At 43.4% G+C, this 18,543-nt stretch overlaps 1 long non-coding RNA gene across 1 annotated transcript in view; it reads left to right on the top strand.

Annotated features, from left to right (window-relative positions):
- The window catches only part of LOC140253558 (uncharacterized), a 57,856-nt gene extending 42,765 nt beyond the window's left edge, over positions 1 to 15,091 (top strand). Inside the window, exon 3 of the long non-coding RNA XR_011903895.1 lies at positions 14,753 to 15,091. This is a non-coding gene — a long non-coding RNA (uncharacterized lncRNA). The remainder of the gene's footprint in view (positions 1 to 14,752) is intronic.
- The last annotated feature ends 3,452 nt before the right edge of the window (positions 15,092 to 18,543 follow it).

The following is an 18,543-nucleotide window of genomic DNA, read 5'->3' on the forward strand; positions in this document are numbered from 1 at the left end:
TTGTGCAAATCAACAGCTGGGTCAAGGAGAAAGGCTTTATTAGAATTCCCCCTGAGAGAATGGCAGGGATTCCTGCACCCAACAGGTCAGCACAGCATGTTGGTATGGGTCTGGTTCCAGCCAGTCTCTGTATGAGGCTTGGTATGTGGGGGCACCTGGAAATGGTAAGACCAAAGTGGGTACAGGTAAATCTGGAGGTGTGGCGAGAAGAAAGGGATATGTGAGGGTCAGGAAACATGGGGAAGGATGGGATGTTGCAGTGTGTGTGAAGAAGGGGACATGGTGAGGAAAATGGGCATGTTGTAGGAATGTTAAAGAAGAATCAGTAAGGAATGGAGATATATTTAGTGCCCAGGAAATACATTTTTAGGCTTGATTTCAAAAGATACACTGCATTTCAGTATGCTTCTGTTTGAATCCCAGTCCTGCATAGTCCTCCAGGCACAGAGAGAAAGGTGAGGTGTATTTACAATTCTGTTTGTGCATTTGTATCCCAGCTACTTGCTGGGTGACAATGAGTAGTTAGACAACTGATTATTGAGTGTTTGCTGATGATCTGTCTAATGCGAGTCCAGAGCGAATGTATTTAGCATCTTGATTTCTCTATTGAATAATATTGTGGCATTGGTTGCACACAGTACTTTCTAACATCTTATTAACTAAACAAAATCACAGAGTACTTTTAACAATAAGTGGTTTGTTTGTCTGCATCAATATGAATTCAAACCATTTTTACTGTCGCCGCATACATACAAACCGTCTCCGTCTGAAAATTAGATTTGTTCTATGTGAGAAAAATCTTAATGGAAGCTCCCATTACCCAGCATATCCCTGTACATGAGAATTATTCTAAATTTCACCAAGTTTTGCAGTAAACAAATACAGCTCTTGGAGGATTTCATCGTATGCTATGGAACGAACTTGTCAGGTTTTCAGACAGTCTGCTGCAATACAAAGAAGTGATTCAGTGTTTTGCTTCCATTCTCTTAGTGCTTCAGGAAAGGAACATTTGCAAAGAGGTACTGTAAGGGAGCACCAAACTGGGTGTTGTTTTCATTTGGAAGACGCTATCATTATGCTCTGTGCATTTCTCTGTTATGCAGCGTGATGTGTTTTGATCAAGAGGAGATCAACGTAGGCAGAATAAAATGGGCAATGTGAGACCAGCAGCTGCTGTTTGACATCCTCCGTCCACTGTTCCATTTTATTAAACCTTATGGGAAAGATCTTGAGCATTAGTGATGAATATGAGATCTTGGGTTTTGCCTGGTAGTAGCTATTGTTTTTCATATGAAATTGGTGGAGTAGCTCATTAAACAAAAGGCAATTAGATGTATTAGCAATAATAGTAGAATCATATGGGAAAAAAAATCACCACACATAACACTCCCCCCCTTCCCACCCCCCACCCCCAGTGTAATTTTAGCAGCACATTATGCAAGGGGTTAATTTGGGAGCTGTTTTTTTCTTTCACATTTTGAAAGCTTTGCTGTAATTTTGTATGAAATTTGAGATCAGTGAGTCTATAATATCTTATGAATAATTTACAACGCCAACAGTCTTTCTGTGGAAGAATACTAAATTAATTAAGGCCTGGAGGAATTTTCATGTGTTTAAGCCACATTATATCTTCAAGGTTTTACTGCTTCAAAGACACTGAGATGAACTTCTGGATTTTCAGGTGCTAACAGTCTCGGGAAAACGAGATTGTTGCCCTTGTTTTAGCCTAGAAGAACTAAAGGGCTTGAGAGTGTGTTTTCTGTGAATCTATTACAATGGTAGTAACTCACACTCCATTTGTTCCTTCACTTACCTTTCTGGGATGTTGCATTTAAAGGCATTGCCATTCTGTCTCCCACGCCCACAGGTGGATGGAGGAGTGGCACACTGCAGTCCTAGAGCCACTTGTTAGGGTGATTCATTCCTCAGGGTTGAAGGAGATGGTGGCCAACTCCTGAAGATAGGATCAGGCCATAACTTAGACACCCCTGCTCTGAAAAGTGTGTACTTTTAACTGCACCAGCCTGTGCTGGAAAGCATTTTCTTGGACCTGTTGGTCAATCCGCAGGTTTGTCAGATCAGTCAGAAACCAAAATTTCTCGAGCCACAAGCATCTCCCACAGCTGATATTACAGCAAAGGCTGAATATGGTGAGAACACCACTCTTCTACACACACATTGTTCGTGTTAATGGAACAAAATAGCTGCTCTCCAACTGCTCTAGATGCCCTTGAGTTGAAATGCAAATACAGAAAAAGCATGCACTGCTGTAACCAGCTGACAGCCGTTCCCCTTCCCTGAAAGCCATTCAAGCAAAGCGAAGAGGAAGTAAATCCCTCTCTCCCATAGTTAACCACTGTCAGCATCCTCCTCCTTACCATTGCTGGCCAACTACTGTGAGCAGAGTGAACTTCTTGAGGTGAACCCCTTCAGAGTCCCCTCATTTACGTTCCCATTCAGTACAACACTTACTGAACCAATCTAGTATATACTTTGTGCCTGTTTCCTATGCTAGGGCAAAGTAGTCTTCTGGCTGGGAAAACCTACTTCTGGGTTTCTTTATGGTTTAGGATAGACCACACTAAAACATAGTCCCTTCAGCCAGCAGTAGCTGTTGCCTTGATCAGCTTCTCTGCACTTTTTCTCAATATATTTGGGTTCCACCTTGACTGTTTTATAGAGCATAGATGGTTTAAGTACAGCTCTCTGTAGTTTGGACTTCCTGAAGTTTCTGGTAGAGCAGAAATATGGAGATGTGGATGGAAAGGAGACTGTGGCATTTTGACTGCCAGAACATCACAGAGATGCAGCTTTTGTACAATGAATGTGGGTAGAGGAGTTGGAGATTGTCAAGCCAGAAAGACTTGTGCTGTCGTGGCTTACCACAGAGCTTTCATTTGGGATGAATGTGATCAGATGTTGTTACACACAGTGTGCCTGTTCCATGAGCTACAGCCCACGTGTCACAAAGCATTGTGTCTCAGCCATAAATACACAAGGTAGTTTGGGAAGTCTGGTCCTTCCTCAGCATAGAGCTCTGTTCCTTGCAGGCATGTACTCAAACACTTTGCTGAATGAGGCTTGCTCTGGCACCACAACCAATCTGTATATACACTAACTCAGAAAGGAACCAGGGCACAGACATAGGGTGCAGAAAACCACAGTGTCCTGTTATACGTGGTCAAATTAGTGACTGTGCATGTTCAGGCTATTGAACAAATTAAAAGTGAGGGGTGGAGGAAAGACAGTCAATGAAGCCTGTATGACTGTAGACCTTGGGGGGAAGTTGGGCTAGGGGCCCCCTCAGCAATACCCAAATTGTCCTGTTTGCCAACATCCATGGAGAATTTACACATCAAAAGGAGGGAGCGGAAATGGACATGAAAAGTGACAGCAGTTGCCAAGTTAAATAAAAGCCCCTCAGTGAACATGAAGAGCAGTAAGAGCTGTTTGGAAAGTTGGCTGCAGAAGAAGAGGTTATGTGAGAGCTTATACCCCACCGCCTTCTTGGTCCCTTGGGAACCAATATAGATGTGGAATTCACTTGACCCGCAGGGCTACACAAAATATGGCCACACATCAGTAAAGCCTGCTGCTGAAGTCATAGGAAACAAAAGCAGGACTGTGCCAGATGCCAGACAAGTGGGATCAGGTAGCAGGAACCACAGCATGACTTCAAAACGCTGGAGTAATTCAGGGCTGCTGAATTTCCACTGGACTGAATCTGAAGAAAATAAAGGAGGAGAAAGGGCTTTCTTTTTTTTTTTTCCATTTAAGTTTTTTTTTTCTTTTTCTTTTTCCTAGTGGCTGAATATAGGTTGAGTTTGAATAAGCAAGGGGCAATGTTTCTAAGAAAGGTTTCTTTTTAAAATATGAGATTTCATTGCCTTGGAATTAAAGCAGTTTCTTGTTGTGAATGAGTGAAGGGCAGGCAGTGTGTTTAGGTTGGATACAAGCATCCAAATCTTTCCTTGCCCCTATGCCTTTTGCTTGGAGCCAATTTATAGATAGTCTTGATTTTCCTCGTCCCATTCCAGTCTCCTTTCTACTACTGATTAAGACACATTGTCAAACAATGTCATTTCTGCTTGAGTGTGTAAATGATCTGGGGTTTCCAATGCAAGCCCTGAGAGCAAAACTAATTGTTGCCTTGAGCAAGAAGCTTCCGATGAGATGCTGGTTCATTTTTTTCACAAGCCCAAACCTGAAAGTGCTCTGTGGACACCAATGCAATCATTCTGGGTGTGCAGGAGAGGTGAATCAAGTCTTCCCTCTTGTGTCCCAGGGCTTGGAGAAGGGGCTTGAGTGAAAGGCCTGTGAGGGTTGCTGCCTCTTTATGCAGTCTGCCTCAGCTTCATGATCAAAGGCTGCAAGTGACCAGAACAGGCAGCATCCTGGGCTTTCCCATTCACTAGGCACAGCAGGCTTAACCCAACACCGCAGTTGTGGGCTTTGATGCCTGTCACATGTGTGTCTACCTTTGTTTCAGCTCCAGGAGGCATGCAGTGGTGTGCATATGTAGCTGGGTGGTGCTGAGGGGGGCAGAGGGTGCTTAAGGACTCTTTGGATCAATTAGGGCTCAAGTCAGGAAGAGATGAGCCAAATACCTCGTGGGGTGGCTCTATCTTTGGCTGCAGTACGGTGCGGATGAGATTACAAGCAGCTTCCTGCTGACAAAGCTTTGGAGGAATAATAATATCTGGAATACTAGGGAATTTGGGAATAATAATACTGGGGTGGGGATAATAACACCCTCTAGGGAATAAGGTTGTCTCTCTATTTCATACGACCATGACACAAAGCAGCTGTAGCTTCTTATATGTAGCAGGAATTAGCAGCTTCTTCAAGGTCTACGTGCCAGTTCCAGTTGAAATGTTCCCAGCGTGTGTTCTGGCACTGCAGATGGGATGGGGATCTCCCTGCAAGATAAAACAAGGGGAGCTTCCAGATCTGCTGGAAATCTCTGTTTCCTGTGCCTGAGAGTAAATAGCACTCAGAGATTTCACCTTGGCATCTGTTCTTCCTCCTTCCAATCACTTAAGGGCAGGTAGGGTTTTGCTGTATTATTTTCTCTTTACGATCCAGATTTCTATTTACTGTGCATGTGCATAGCTTCATCAGTTCAAAGAGGCTCTGCTACTTTAATTAAGCTGAGATTGTAATACTCCTAAAAGATGGTTTTAGGATGGTGAACCCTGAATCCAGGACAATGTTGCTAGAAATAAATAACCTGATTTGCATTTCTCTACTAGAATATGAGCCAGTTGTGATGTAATTGATTTATTTTGCCGCCACAAAAACCTCTTTGCTAGATTTAATACCTGAGGCTAAAGGGGAAAAGGTTAGTTTTAACAGTGAGAGGACACTGCAGGAACGTGCTGTTGGGGGTGTAGGTTTCTAAGTCTGTCTCACCAGATGAGGAAAGTCTCCAGGGTGAAAATCCTGTTTTGTACAGAAAAAAATATGCATGCATTTCAGTGCTGTGTCCTGGCTGGCAAGCCCTCCAGGATGGGGGGGCAGTTGATCAGTGTGCCAGTCCTTGGACATCATGAGAACAGTGACTGCAAGCGTGCTGTGCAGCCAAAGAGCTGTATCCTGGTGAGGCTGAGCCCTGGGATGTGTTTCTGTTACTAATCTGCTGCTTGTCCTCTGGCTGCCTACCTTGTCTGCCAGCTGCAGACATGGAGATGCCATCGATTCCAAAGGGACAAAACCTGGATGAAGCATAACATGGCTCTTCTTGGGCTGGCCCTGCACAGCAGCAGGGGGATTTGCTCCTTGATTTAAAGGGATCAGCAGGCTCAGAGAGCTCAGGGCTAGCTAAAGGAAGAGCAGAACAGACAGGCAGAGCATGTCTGAGCTCTTAGCAGTGGCGTGTAGGCTGCTTTGCTGTTTCAGCACTGCCTGCTGGCGTCTCCTGCAATGGAGCCAGCAGTGCCTCAGAAGCAGCTGCCTGCCGCCTCCTTTGACACCCAGCAAGATGCCATGGCGGCAGCTGTGCCCATAAGGAGAGCTGCTGAGGATGAGTGACTGAATCCAGGGGGATTTGCTACGGGTAGGGCTAGCCTTGGGCTGTGTGTGCTGGTCTGCACAGGCAAAGCACCATCTGGTGAGAGGTGAGTGCTGCAGGAGACAGCAAGGGGAGCGAGTGCTTTTCTGAGCCAGCCGTGCAGAGACACTCATGTGTATGTGTGTATATTTATACACACATTACAGCAGGACTGCTAGAAAAATAAGAAAGGCTGGTGTGAAATCACATCTCTATCGAGCACAGATGTGAACACCTAATACCTAAAGCAAACAGGCAATGGTGGCTGAAGTTGCTAGAAAACCCTCTGAGCTGTAGAAAAAGAAACAGTCCCTAAAGTGAGAAATGAAGCTGCACTGCCTGGATCTGTTTGCTGTGAGGCTCAGAAAAGGGAAGAGAAATCGAGACAAAATTGGTGGGTTTTTGATTGGAAAAAGTTTCATCTAGTGCAAGAGCCGCAGCCATGGCAGGTGCTCAGAGTTGCCCTTAAGACGATAACAGTGGTTGTGGCATCAGGTGTGCAAGGGAGACATCTGACAATTACGCCTTTCCTTTTCTTTCCCTCGTCTGACAGCAAGGTGCCTTTTTGATCTGCAGCACACACAAGTGCACGCATTTGTATTTATACGCAATCCCAGCTCTATCACTTCAGGACAGCCGTGAATGGGTTAGCTGAGCATTTAAACAAATGCAGGGCCGATGTACACACTCCAGCATCCAATGCAAATGTTCCATTTTGGCATTTATAGTTCCCTGCAGCTGTGCAAAACATGTTCTTTCTTGCGGCACTGTGAAATTATAAGGCTGCCATGTGGATTTTGCTGAAGAAAAGCCATTCCTGTGGTTTATTTCCTAAACATTGATGAGTTATATGGCAAGGCAGCTGGGTTGAGGGGTTCAGCACCTCACAGGGCCCAGGGTGGCTGGATGCATGCAATGTATGATGCCTGCCCAGAAATGAGGCCTGGTTCTGGAGCTGAGTGATGGAAAAACAAAAGACCCAGCAAAGTCATAGAGGTGGATATCTTTCTGATGCTTGATGCAGAGCTTGGACAAGCCAAGAAATTCCTACTGACACTGTGTTACACAGCCAGAGCCAGAACTGTAAATAAAATGGTTGCATTAGTTCAGATATGAAGAATGTTTTTTTCCTGCCAGTCAAGAGTTAAAAAATCAGAAACCCCATGCTCTCTCTCTTCCCTGCGTGTTTACTACTGGCCACTGCGGGAGATGGAGTATTGGCTTGGAAGGCCTCTTATTGACCTTATTACATTCTTATAAAAAGCAAGCTGTTTTCTGGTTTAGAGCAGAGATTTTCTGCTCACGGAAAAATCTTTCCTGGTTATTTCTGGCGCTGGAGCCAACCCCGCTGCAGGAGCTCCAAGGCCTCCCAGGTAATGGCATGGTCTGCAGGAGACCATTAAGTGGTATTCTGCGAAATGAAGAGGGCACTTCCAGGCTTGAGTTACGTGAGAGTAGTTTAAAATCATGGTGCTCACTGTGGTGTTCACTGCCTTCCATCAGAACTGCTTGAGAATTCGGCAGCAAAAGCATTTCAGCAACCAGTTGTTGAGAACAAGAGAAACCGTGACCTAAGAGAGGGATTGGACTTATTTCTGTGTGACCTTATGGCTCAAGGAAAGAGCAAAACTTGCACAGGCTACAAGATTATGGACTGTCGTTATATGTACCAAGACCTGTTCCAGCAATTCCTTCTCTTTCCAGAGCCTTCTGGCTGAGAAATGAAGTGCCTGGAGTGAAAAATACATTTCCTTCTTGGACTGAAATGGGGGAGAAATGCAAAAAGGATCATTATTACTATTATTTTTTTTTTTTTTACTACTGTAGAATTGATGTGTTGGAGGGAAAAGTATTGTTAATGTGCTGTCTCTGACAATGGTTGTTAAGTCCTAGATGCTCTTCAGAATGCATTGGTACCAACCTCTTCTGGTGAGAAATCGTGTGAGGAGACCTGGTTCTATTGAGGAGACAGAGAGAAAGGCAGGAAGGCTCTATTTCTTGATGCTCTGAGAACTGAACTACACGAGGAGGAAAATAAGGCTGGCAGGACTCTCCAAAGGCCCAGGGTGCAATAAGTCTCTGCTCATATTCATGAGTCTGCCCCTACAGCTTGTGTAATATGTGTTCTGATTAATACACGCAAAAGTTGTGGGTACAGGACTTGTGCTCCCCAAGGAAGAGCTATCAGATGTTCCTTGCTAACTGTGCTGTGATTGTAGAAAGTTTCTCCTTGTGTACTTATTACATTCACAATTCGTAGCAGATCAGTGCAGGTTGACCCTGTAAACCAACTGATTAAATCTCGGGTTAAGATGACACGGCATATGCAAACCATATGCAAAGCGTGTGCATAGTTCATATACAAAGATCACGTTGTACCACAAGCTAGCCTTCCCTGACTTCAATTAAAGCTTTGCCCAAGTCAACCTGAGCTTTGTACACATAGCTCTATGTGGGCTTTGCACATGATTTGCATATGTCATGTAATGTACTATGTAGTATTGTATACTGGCTGTCTCCTCCTAATTAATACATGATAAAAAACTCATAGAGAATAATGATTAAGAAAAATTTGTGCATAAGGAAATTGCTTGCAAATGACCACACTGGCAAAATAACAACCCATTAATATTGCAGTCCCATTTATTTTCTGTTAGGTTTAATCACCACTAATAATTCAGTTGAGGCTAATTAATCTTTGCTGATCAAAGTACAGGAAAAGGCTGAAGTACCGTAGCTGCATCATAATGACATGTAATGCTGATGATGCACAATTGCCTATTTGTAGAGAGATGTGAAGATGTCCTCATCGGCACACAGTCAATGAGCATGAGTTCATTATCACTCAGTTGAGGATAGAGGCTCAAATAATGAAGTAAAAGAGCCCCCAAATACATAGGCAGATGCTTGCAACTAATTCTGAGCTCATTCCCTGAGTTGTAGGGAAACGGTGGTAGAAGTCATTGATGAAAAGGACATTTAATATTCTTGTTATTCTTTTTTCTTTCTGAATCGGTCTGTCAGGATGAAACTCAGCTTATGCTGAACTGAAGAAGCAGAAAGCTTAACTCCCAGACCCCTGAAATTCCATAGCAGAGTCATGTTCCCAGGTTCCTTGCATTCCTTGGGTCAGTATCAAGACAGGAGTTTGTTGCCTACTTGGGATCAATGAATACTTTGTTGAAAAAGACTGCTTCTCTGGATGTCTCGATGCCTCATAGCTTTGCCTTGGCCATCTTCCCCTGGGACACGTGGTTTGGTGAACCATGGATTGTGGGCAAGAGATTGTGTGGTGAAACCAGAGTGTGGCTGAGAGCTCAAGTGATGCATCCATTTTAGCTCCTCTGCCTTCACTCTTTGAAGGAAAGTTTCAGAACCGCATGTCTGGAACTAGGCACAAACCCAGCTGGATCATTTCCATCCCTATGGCCAGGGAGATGGACAGGGATGTGTTTCCTCCTAGTTTACTTCAGCTAAGTATTAGATATATAATATGCTTGAACTTACAAGTCTTGAAGTCAGTGCTGTGCTGCTCTGTTTTGCAGATGACATTAAAAAAAATCCCAACAACTGACTTATTTAGTCAGAGCTCACTTATTTTAATCTTTCAGCTAAGTCCTTGTTTGGGAACTTTGATCTGAATGTGATGTTTGTTTTCAAAGAACCAAAAAACATTCTTTCCATGTCTGAATATTTTGCTTAAAATTCTTCTGATATTCCCTTCCATTGATAATGCCACCAAGTATCGGTGGTATTAAAAAAAACAGCAACACCTACTACTAAAAGACAGACAGTATTTAGAGTTATAATGGTCCCGGTGAATCAGGACTGGAAATCCATCAGTTTTTTGGCTGCTAAATCATTTCCATGCTGGGTTGGCATTTATCTTCCGGAATAGAGAAGCCTTTCAGAGAACAGCAAATATCTGGCAGGGGGCCAGAGGCCTTGGGTATAAGACAATTAGCACAGCAGGGGGAAAGATGGGCTTCCGGAATTAGACATGAATAAGAAATATTTGTAATGCGCACTTTAAATTATTGGTTTGATCACAGTAAATGTTTGTCACATTTCTCTTGATGGGAAGCGTAGTGCTGTATTACTTGTCTGGTTTTGCTTTCTTCTGCAATTAGTTTCAGCACTGAATGGTAGGACTGGTACATACTGCACTTGTTGTCCTGCTCTTCATCTTTAAAAGGCTACTGTATTTGGTTCAAAACAGATAAAATGGCAACTCGCTGGTTGTTGCAAAGACAGACTAATCCCCCCTAATCTGCTGCCTCTCTCTTCATACATAGCTTTAATTAGACATGAGGATTTAAGCCTTTGCATTCTAAGGCATGTTACAGTCAAACTAATAATTAAGAGGATATATTTAGATGGTTTAAAAAACCCACTGTACTTCTAAGTAAATCTTGATGTTTCAAAGTGCCAAAGGGTTTCAGGCTCCTCACAGTGTCACAAGCTGTAAATTTGCTCTTCTTACTGTCAAAGGGAAATATCCCAATCCTAGAATGTAAACAGTCTGTCAAGTCTTGAATATTAAAAGGCTTCAACCGTCTTGTGGTACTCTGTTAGGAAGACAAGGCACAGTTTCATTGATTAGGATCACACGAGCAGAATTCTGGAATATCTTTAAGATTTATCTTAAATAGATGAAAAATTAACAGGGGCTCATAGTCTTGGCTAATGTTAGAGACTGAAACTAACAGAGACCAAATATGTGGAAGCATCCTTCTACTTTACGTGGCCGTGTTTGAACCCCAGCAGGGATATAATGTCTGCTTTTGGACAGTGCCCTCCATGAGAAACATAGGTAAACTGAGAGGCAGCAGTTCAGGAGGGGACTGAAAACGTGAATCTGAAAAATGTTAGGTTATATTAGAATAGAGAAGAGCAGACTGGTGTGTGATTTGGGGTTCTTCAGATGTGCAACAAGCAGCTGCAGAGCAGAAGGTGCAATCTGGTCTCCACAGTGGAAAGAAGTAGTAGTAATGGGCTTAAAGTTCAGAATGGGAAATTCCGTTAAAGCATTAAGGAATTTCCTGATGAAAAGGTAGTTAAAAACTGGGTGATACTGTCTGGGTTAGTTGTGGAAGCTCATTGAAGGTTTCCTATAGTAGGCTAAAGCAGTATCTGTTAAAGGTTGTTTAGACCAATGCCCTCATTTGGCTTGAATAGTTTCTTGAAGTTGCTTGTGGCCTTGTTTCTACAGTTTTCACTAATCATTCTCTCCTTTCACACATGATCATCATTTATGGCTTTGACAGTTGGCAAATAGCATTGCTAGCCTCCAGGAGGATGCAACACATTCAGGCATATGGACAGCCTTGAGGAATTATCCCCTAAGCTGTAGTTCTCATGGGACACAGCAATTGCTTGAGATGGACCATTCACTTTTCTGAACTACAATGTATTTCACTTCGAAATGCCAGAATATATTGAAAGTTACCCTCTTCATCCAAAATCTACCTCTCTTTACTGTTTTTTGGGTGATTGTTTTGGAGGTATAAGTAGTTATCTTCATTGAGAAGTATCATTTTTTTTGCTTGTTCTAGAAAATGCATGAAAAGAAAATGTTCTACAGAAGATTAAACTTACAGGGTAAACAAGGAAACAAACAGTTCTTCTTTGCTCTTTTGATCTCATTCCTACAAGGAGAATTCCTAGAATTGACAATCTTTTTGTGGTATCCACTGCAAAATGAATCAAGGAGCTGCAATGACATTCACTTCCTTATGATTTCACCCCTGGGAGACATATTCCAAACTTATGAGTGTACGGTGGTAGCAAGAAAAAACCCTGTTTTATGATCTATAACATGTGGTTATGATCACTTCCCCTCTGGTAGTGTTGGGAAGAACAGGGCAAAGGCAAAAGACTTTCCTGAAGGTGGCTGCTCCACAGCAAGCCTGTCTAAGAGGGAGGTCTCTGTCAGCTTCCTTTGGTTGAGATATTGTCAGGTATTCCTGAATTGTTCCACGAGGTGAGACAGGTTTTCTTCCATCAGGGTCCACCTTCTCCATGGTAATCATGTCCCTTATTTCTTGCAGCTCTTCTAATCTGTTAAGGTTCCAAGGGCAGAGTTCCTAGAGCAGGCTGGCTCCATTTCTTTTGCACAACTAAACTTCAGTCCTAGCTCTTTCTCTCCCTCTGAGACTTCAATCTAGCCTGTTTCCATGACATCCAAGGTGTTTTGAAACACACTGGCTTAAAAGGCTTTCCTACCTGCATTGATAGCAGTCTAGAATAAGTGTACCGTAGGACATCCCAATCTCCATCTTCCATGCCAGGAAAAATAAAATGGCTCAAACCTCTGCAGGAAACCTCTTCCTCCTTTTACCATGTTTGTATTTTTCTTGGCTATTTCCAGACACCTTACAGTTGCCACACAGGCATTATCTGCAGTTCAAGAGTTTCAGTCTCTGGATTTGCATTGTAATAAAGCCTTCTAAATATCAACACAGAAGCTAAAGCATAAGCATAGCCTTTATACTGCAGTTCCTTTTGTACAGGGTTAGGTAATTAGGAGGGCCAACTATCTGATTACTACTAAGTGTAAAGCTGTATAGAAACCAGCTACATGTGCTTATGTATAAGAAACTTCATGAGGAAGACAAGCTGGCTTTGGAATAGTCTTTCCTTTGAGTGAGCAGACACCCTGTCCCAGAGCCTTGAGGTGATCTGGAGACCATGGTAATGAGCCACAGTTCTGCATCTCCCAGAGACTCATTCAGATCTTCCAAGACTTGCTTCTTTCCCCCTTGCCTAGTTTCACTGAAAGCTGCTGGAGAGAAGAGACAAATTCATGGTTAACTGCAATGAGCCTTGTGCTCTGAATACAGTTGAAGCAACCCCGTGTTTTATTGCAGACTGTGCCTGGCTCCATGAGAGCTACCTGATAAATTAACAATCACCAGGATGCAGTTTAGCAATGTTCTGTTTGGGAGGTGAGGCCAACCAGCCCAGCATATGGGGTAATTTCAGTGAGTTGCATTCTCAGGCATGACTCAGTCTGTTGTTTTGCCTTGCAGTTCTGGGGAAGTTCTGTCATGTGGGAACCTGCAGGGTAGTGACATCCTTGTAATTCCTCTGGAAAAACAACAAATACAAGTCAGAGGCTTTAACATACCTTCATACTGATTGTGCTGTGTGTATAAGCACAATTTCAAGTGAAGCAACTGAGAAAAGAATGATTTGAACTCAATAAATGACAATATAAAAATAGTTTCATGCCAGGTAGTGGGAGGAATATTTTTGTAGCTGTAAGCCTTCATCAACCAGAGTGCCTGTAGGTATGCCCTTGTTGAGTACAATTGCACCCATTTGCCCTCCTCCTGCTCCTTCTCCGCCCTCCACTCCTTAACTCTGGTATTAGCATTACAGTCTGATGCCACAATTCAGAAAAGGAAAAGGGATTTGAGAAATTAACTTGGTACCTTTGATCCTGGGCATGTTACAAAGCACTGCATGCATATTCTGAAGGCTGTGCAGCCATTCAGAGAGACCTGGACAGGCTGGAGAGCTGGGCAGTAAGAAACCGGATGAGGTTTAACATAAGCAAGTGTAGAGTCTTGCATCTAGGTAGAAATAATTGCATACACCAGTACAGGTTGGGGGAAGACCTGCTGGAGAGGAGCTCTGCTGAGAGGGACCTGGGCGTCCTGGTGGACGACAGGTTGGCCATGAGCCAGCAGTGTGCCCTTGTAGCCAAAAAGGCCAATGGCATTCTGGGGTGCATTAAAAAGAGCGTAGCCAGCAGGTCAAGGGAGGTGATCCTCCCCCTCTACTCTGCCCTGGTGAGGCCTCATCTGGAATACTGTGTCCAGTTCTGGGCTCCCCAGTACAAAAAAGACAGGGATCTCTTGGAAAGAGTCCAGCGGAGGGCCACAAAGATGGTGAAGGGCCTGGACCATCTCCCCTACGAGGAGAGACTTAGGGAACTGGGTCTGTTTAGCCTTGAGAAAAGAAGGCTGAGAGGGGACTTGATCCAGGTTTATAAATACCTGAGGTGTGGGAGCTATAGTGGCGAGGCTGGTCTCTTTTCAGTAGTGCGTGGGGACAGGACTAGGGGCAATGGGCTGAAACTCCAGCATAGGAAGTTCCGCACGAATGTGCGCAAGAACTTCTTTACAGTGAGGGTGACGGAGCACTGGAACAGGCTGCCCAGGGAGGTGGTGGAGTCTCCTTCTCTGGAGATATTCAAGACCCGCCTGGACGCCTACCTGTGCGACGTGGTGTAGGGAGCCTGCTTTGGCAGGGGGGTTGGACTCGATGATCTCTAGAGGTCCCTTCCAACCCCTATAATTCTGTGATTCTGTGATTCTGTGATTCTGGTTGCCAGCTTTCATATAACAGGTTGTCTGCAGACATGGCACTTGGGGGTCTGTAATGCCCCTTGCACTGGGCACGGCATCACGCTGTCCCTGTAAAACATAGGCAGAGTTCCAAACAAGGAATGGGTATCTACTTGGACTAGGATTTTCTCAGTGACACTCTTAGTAAAACGCAGTCCTGCCTTTCTTGTACTTCTTGTCATTCAAACCAGTTGACTGTGTTTCAGCAAGTGAAATACTTTACTTGCCGCAGCTGATCAAACCTGCTGCTGAAATCAGACTTCAGAGAATGTAAATCAAATGCACTCCATCTCGCTCAACATCATTTTAACTACATGTGAGATATTAATTATGGGTTGTCTTTTTTCAGATCTATACTTCTGAATTACTTGTTGCTTTAGGAGCTGAAAAACCAGCCACAGGAAGACAAAGGCTCTGCAGTGGCTTTTAGCCTCCCAGGACAAATCCCTGAGCTGACATCATCTGCAATTATGGTGCACAAATCCAACCACTCTGACATAAGGTGGTAAATTATTCATGGTTTGGCAGCCACCGTAAATGAAGAGCGTGCTTTAAGAAACCTCAGAACTGCAAGACTTGTTTTGTCACCACAGACCTATTTGGCCAGCGACCTGTCTCTGAAAACTGCTTTGAATTATGGTGACAGAGCTTTAAGGTAGATGTATGTGAAATAAATTATTTACCCTTGATTTCATTGTATTTTCTTGGCTGATATCTGTAGGCTCAAGGATTAAAGTCTTTCCCAGATGGGTTTGTGTAGTTTCTGTACCAAAGACCTTGCATTTTATACTGAACCAAAACTAAATGCCAGGTGATTGCAGCAGACGATTTGGTGAATCAGTTCAAGGTGGGAGGAGGGTGAACTAGTATCTTGGACAAAGAAATCTCCTGTCTTGCTCTAACAAACCAGTGTTTGCTTCTGTGTGGGCCAATGTTGGACTGAGTAGGGCAATAACCGTGGTAAATATAAGTCAGGATTGTGATTGAGCTATTGAGTTTTCAGGAGCCCAGGTGAGCAGTGCAAGTATATATAATTCCAGCTTCAGCTATATTTGGTGTCAAGAGTAAAGGAACAATTCTTTTTCACTTGTTGGCTGGTTACGTGAGAGGCCCAGTATGGGTTAGAACGTCAAAGTTACCATAAACAAGCAGCATGACTCATATTGGTGATCCTGGATTGCTTCACGGATAAGGAGGCTTCAGGTTGGATTGAGACATTCCTGGGAGACAGAAGAGGAAGAAATATTCTTTGTCATCATTGTTTTGTCCTTATGAGGATGAGGGATAAGCCGTGGCTGACCCAAAGGTGACAGAGCCATCAGTCTGGCTGGTTGTTAGGATATGATTACGGGTGGTGAGGAAACCCAGCACTGCAGCCTGCTGTAGCTCTTGTAAGTTGTGATTTCTTCCAGGAGACATCAGTTTCTGCCTCACTATTGCGTATCCCTAGTGCAGGCTGGATATAATTGTTCAGTCCTAAAAGGCAATACCAGTTGTATGGTAAAATGAATTTTCTTCTTTCTGTTTGCCCTATTTCTTATACATCTTTGCCATACACCACTATCGTCACCATAATGAAAACGTATTCATTAACTGAGGAGCCCTGGGGAAAACTGGTGAAGCTATTGTCTCCTTTGTGGGAGGTGTATCTTGTTACTCAGAGAAAACCCTTTTGCATCAATTACTCTATTGATTTACTCTGTTATTAAAGGCCTTTTTTACTCACAATCAGCCACGTTATCTAGACATAAAGTAGAGGCTGGAATAAATTTTTCAGAAAGTGTGAAACTGCAAATGAACAAATACTCATGGATCTTCACAGCCAGTGGGGACCATTATGAGCTTCTAGCTTGACCTCTTGTGTGGCTGAGGGCAGGGAATATGACCAACTAACTCATCTATACGGTAGTAAAGAAATGTGCTCTTTGGAAACTGCATTTTAACTAGTCATTGCTCAGGGGCAATGTGTTTATTGGATTGCCCTTATGCAAGCTGAAAATTTAGTTTCTTTCCCTCTTTTCCAGTTTCAGTCCTTAAATTTATTCCAGATCCATTTACCTGGCTGTGCTGGTGGCTCTGGGTAATGCCAGAGAGACCTCAGCAGCAAGACATGATGCTGTGTGCTCAGGCATCTGTTTGGACTGAACCCAACTTCTTGTCATGAGGAAGCCGGAGAACAGAGGGAGGAATTGCATGGTAAAGAATTAAATGTCCCTTGCTGAAATGAATACTGACAAAAGGGTTCGCTGAAATTATTTCTTCCTGCTAGTGAAGATGATGAAATGTGCAGTGATTGCCCACAAAAAATATCATTTGATTTTTCAGAAGCAATGTTGAGTCCTGTTCCTAGTCCAAAGGGGATAATGGAGGGTCTGTTAGTGTCTGCAAGACATCATCCAGACAGAGATGAGTGTGGTCTGCCCATGCTCCTTGTCACTGAAGCCATATGAATATGATGCTGAGCTGGAACTAATAGGCTTCACTGGGAGGACAGGATATGTCAGCACTGGCCAAATTTGCCAGTGCTGTCCACATAGCTTCCCTTGGCTCCGAGCAGAGCCTCAGTCTGCTTGCAAACTATTGCAAGCATTGCCAAAAGTTCTTCTTGAGACTGGAATGTTCTTCTTCCATCTGTGACCTGCCTACCTAATAGCATGTTTTAGGATTTTGCGCAATGGCTGAGTACAATGGGAAAACTTTTCAAGGGAGAGGGCAGCACTTCTAAAGCAAAAGGGCTGGGAAAGGGGTCTTGGAAAGGGCTGGGAGGGGATCAGTGAAGCCATTGTCATTAATGCACCTTAGCACGTTTTTTTGGAAGCTCTTTTCCATAGATAATCAGCCTAATGAATCTTCAGAACAAGTGATTTTTTTAGAAGTTGGAGAAGTGAAAACTGACCAGGTACAAACTTTTCTGTTTGGCACATGAAATGCCCGTTGCAGCAATTCTTGAAATGCAATAGACTGACTTCAAAAGGAATCATACAATAATCAGTATCTTCTGAGAGGAGGATCCACCAAAGGATTGATATTGACTTGAGAGAATGAGATTTATGCATATTAAAATACATCTTGGTGATAATGCAAGGTGTACTAGGAGTTGGTTAAAAAGAGGCCAAATATTAGTTGTCCTTCCAATTAAACAGTGAACCCATGTAAATGAGATGCATCTGCAAACTGAAAATAGAGCTCTTTATAGACAGGTTTTTCGAATCTCTGCACCTTCACAAAAAGGTCATGCAAACAGTGATAAGTGCATTGCCTCCTAGCAGCTGTCCGGGAGACCCAAAGCACAAAAGCACCACCATCTACAGCTTGGCAATTCCAACTTCCCCTGCAGAACAAAATCCCTATAAAACACTGAGTTACAGGAAGTCAATAATTTTATCCAATTAGTCAGGATAAGTGGGCTGGTGCCAATCTGGTATCTCACACTTGAGTGGGATAGACACAGCTGCAGTGGGATGCTGGTGACAATTTTTCCTCTAGCAATCTGGGATAAACATAAATCAGCTTATAAGCATCATGTTTGCAGGGAACTTGGTAGTCCCTTACCATGCAATTCCAAAGACATTATTTTGAATCTTTTCTTTTTGTATTTGACTCAGAGTGATTGTTCAAAGTTGGAAAGCTTGAAGATGAAGCACTCCGATTCCTCTTTGCTTTCTGGAGCTGTCAATCAGTATTAGCATGTTGCTGGCATAACCTTGTGGCCCAGAGTCTGTGCTTTGCCCCCAACTTCATCATCAGTGAATGCGGGAGGAAAGCCTGCAGTTGGGGTAGCTCCCCTCCAGGACCATGGCCATCAAAGGAACCCTACTTCCTGCAGTTCACAGCCTGTTTTGGAGAACAGGAATGTGTTCAGTCCTGAACACTGCAGGAGGGAAACACATTTTCTGAACATGCTGGTGAGCTGATGGAAATGCATACATGAATACTTCATCTGAGGTAGGACTGGAGGGATTCACCCCTGCACGCATACGGATCATTTCAATGGTTCTTGCACTTCTTTGGGCTATTTTGCATTAAAACATAACAAAACACTCCAGAATTCTAAAGAGAAAAGACCAAATCAGATGTTTAGTTCAGTAGATATTACTGCTATATTTATAGCTACCCAGTGCCATGGACTGCCAGCTGTTG

This window comes from Excalfactoria chinensis, chromosome 5 (genome assembly GCF_039878825.1).
Source record: "Excalfactoria chinensis isolate bCotChi1 chromosome 5, bCotChi1.hap2, whole genome shotgun sequence".
Lineage (NCBI taxonomy): Eukaryota > Metazoa > Chordata > Aves > Galliformes > Phasianidae > Excalfactoria > Excalfactoria chinensis.